Below are 3,467 nucleotides of genomic sequence, written 5' to 3'. Positions count from 1 at the left end.
GATGAACTTTGACTCAACACTAAAAATTACAAAGGTGTTGCATCTATACTCGACTTCTAAAGAGTGTGACTAGAAGGAGTGCTAGATTCTGGAAAAGTTACTAGGGATTGAATGGCTGCTTGCTCCTTCAGCTTGGGTGTCAACTTAGTCTCTTTAGGCTTGTCCTTTTCTATCACAATACCTTGGGTTGCACCTTGAACTTGTTCTGGAGGTGTAGATAAATCTATTTGACTTGTTTGACTCTATGTATTAGTAGTGGCTTGAGTTACCACTTTATCTGCTTCAATTGTATTAACCTTTGTTGGTGTAATGTCTGACACATCATCTAAAGGTTGTACACTAGTGACTTGAGGGGTGATGGTAGTTGGTTCTTGTGTTTTTACCTTTCCCTTGTAGTGTCAGTCACTGATTTCTAAATTTCATCGACACTTAGTAATATAGGGTTGTCACAATTTTTCTTGCAATGTAGTTTGATCAAGTTTCTTTTTTAGATCTTCCTCTCTTAGGGGGTTGATGTTATGAGTAGTGATATTAGAAACATCATTTACTATTACTATTTTAGTATTTACACTTCTTTTTTGTTGAGGGCTAATGTTTCACAATTGTGTATCTTGTACACTTTGTTCTTCTTGCCGCTCTACCTCAGCTATTGCCTAGTCATCTATATGCATTTCAGTACCTCCCTCAATTGTGTCTTCATTTTTGTCATCTTCTTCATCATATTTAACCTCAATAGGCTCATGTTCACCTAGTTTTACTTTAGCTAATCCATATGTGACTTGCCACATTTGTGTGGACTTCTTTACAACATTTTCAATATTGTTCTACAATATGCTAAAGGCTCTAAAAACATATTTCTTCATGGCTTTAGCAATTTATACATTACTGAATTCAAGCATAACTTAAGTAAGGGATGTCTCCTTGATTTTTCTTTCTAGGTTCAAACAATAATGCCATTTTTACTCAACTCTTTTGTATAAACTTTAGGCATTGAGTTGGCAATCTCTATTGGGGATTTCTCAAAATTTTCCATCATGGCATATATTGCCTCCTCCACTTGATTCTTCTCAAATTTTCCAATATTATCAAAATCAATGAGAGAAAATCCTGACAAATTTGCATTATTCCTAACATTCTCACATAGGTTGTCTAAATCTGAAGCTAGATTGTGACTCACCACTTGGAATTGGCTATTGTCATCAGATTATGCTCTTTCCTCATTCGATTCAACTTGAGAAATTTACTTTCTCGTTGGTCTTTTCTTTGGTCCTCCTTCTTGCTCTTTAGGTTTGATCTTTTCATTTTCCTTTTGTGTAGTGGCACGTGCACTAGCTCTTGTGGTAGGTGTTGTAGGTTTGGGTTGGCTTGGTTGGAAATATTCTTGGATCTTGTCATTATTTGTCCCATAGCCTTTCTCTTCTTCTTATCAGTAGGAGTAGGTGCTTCCTTGACTTTTTCTTCCTTGGCACCTTCTGCAGTTTCTACTTCTTCCTCTTGTTAATCTTCACCTAGTCCTTGTGTTAATGCAAGTGGTGCTTGGGTCTGAATATCTTCTTCCTCTTCATCCTTTTCTTTGCTTGATGCCTTCACCTAATTTAGCTTTCAACTTCTTCACAAACTTCTCCTTCTTTTTGATGATAGAGGTATTCTTTAATTCTATGGTAATCTTAGATTTAGCCATTTCATAATTACCAAATACTTTGGAATCTTTATCTATAGCTTCTACAAGTAATGCTATTATTGCTCAAGAAGCCTCATCCACATTAATTTCATAGCTTAATGGCCTTAGCCATCTTACTCTTGGAGTTTTTTCTTTAAAAAATGTATAATCAACATCACATAGGAAACAAACATCATCATAATGCTTTTTTACTAATGATACTGGAATCCTCAATCTTTTCTTCATAGATTTTTTAAAATCCTCAAAGTAATTGATCATTACTAATTCAAAATTTTCACCTAGCTATTCAATGAAATCTCCTATTTGAACTACTACTGACCTATTTTTCTTCCATGCCATAGTGACAAATGTAGGAAATGTGTTTTGAACATAAAAGAAGATATATATAAAAATAGATCCAAATTTACACTAAGCACTCTTTTTTTTTACTTCTTGCTCCTAGGTTCTCAATCAGTTGCTATAGTTGAAGCTCAAAAAGATCATATGTATGATCCTTCTTCACAATCTTATAACCCACATCTACTATAATATAGGGCACACTATTCAATTTTCTTGATTGGTAAACTTGTGTGCAATTACCCTTACTATAAAATCTATTAGAGGATTTGTGATGGTGTCAATAGTCATTCCCCTCTTATTCCACATAACTCCTATGTTCTTCTCAATAACCTCTTTGGATTCACTCCTCATAGTCTTATGCCGATCTAGGGTTGGATACCATATTACCCCATGGATTATTCTTTTGGTGATTTTGATAGGCCCATTGTCTAACCATAGTGAACTATCATGTATCCTAGTCGATACAATCCTAATCCATTCAGTTTTGAAAATATTAGGGAAATATAGGGCACGAGTTAACCTTCTCTTCTCTATAATCTTAAATTCTTCCCTTAGCACACCATTTTCACAAAGTTTTCCATATGCTTCTCTTATTTCCATGTCTCCAATACTTCCAATTTTATAGTTGTAACACTTTTTGACATCCTAAACCATTAAAGCTTTTGGTGGTATCATGGATAACGCACCAGAGGGATCTTATTTGTATGCAATGTCTAGTATTTCTTTGAAAATAGGTTGTTTAACTTTGTTACTAACCAACTGAACATTCAAAACCTCCTTACCCTCTACTTCTTTTGCCCTCAAAGAACTAGACACTATTATGCAAAACTAGGGTTTATGAAAATAGAGAGTGTAGATTGGCACACAATAAATACCTTGTAAAATCTAACAAAATGGTCTTGAATTATTGTTCAAATCTTTTGCAAATGCTTCAAATGAATTTTTAGATCACCTTTAGCTTCTTTTTTTTCTCTTTCTTGATTTTAAAATGATGTGAAATGAGCTAAAATTGATCAAATACCCCTTTGAAATACTGTAATTAATGTTGAGTGCTTACATAACTATAAGCTTGGCATCAACTAATTTTAGGCTCACTCAACATCCACTAGTCTTTTCCATTCATTTGACAATAATTACAAGCTCAGAAACAACTAGATAGTCTATTAGCTTAGCATCCTCTAGCATTTCACTCAAAAATCATAGGAAACTTTTCATGCTCAGAAATAACATGAAAAAATTAAACATTTTTCTTAGATTCCTAATAACATCTTGCATCTTTATTCATGCTTATGTAGAATTTTTAGTACTAAATCCTTTGAAACTAATGTATGATATAACCTTTGAATATCAGTCCCACATACCTCTTAATTTCTTAGTTTGATGAGGTGTGATCACTTGACCCATTGGGTGAAGTGATCTCTTCTCCACTTGATGTGCTGCAATCCTC

The sequence above is a fragment of the Cupressus sempervirens genome, chromosome 10 (assembly GCF_028749045.1).
Source record: "Cupressus sempervirens isolate cs-2001-9-10 chromosome 10, ASM2874904v1, whole genome shotgun sequence".
Classification (NCBI taxonomy): domain Eukaryota; kingdom Viridiplantae; phylum Streptophyta; class Pinopsida; order Cupressales; family Cupressaceae; genus Cupressus; species Cupressus sempervirens.
This window is presented reverse-complemented; position numbering follows the sequence as displayed.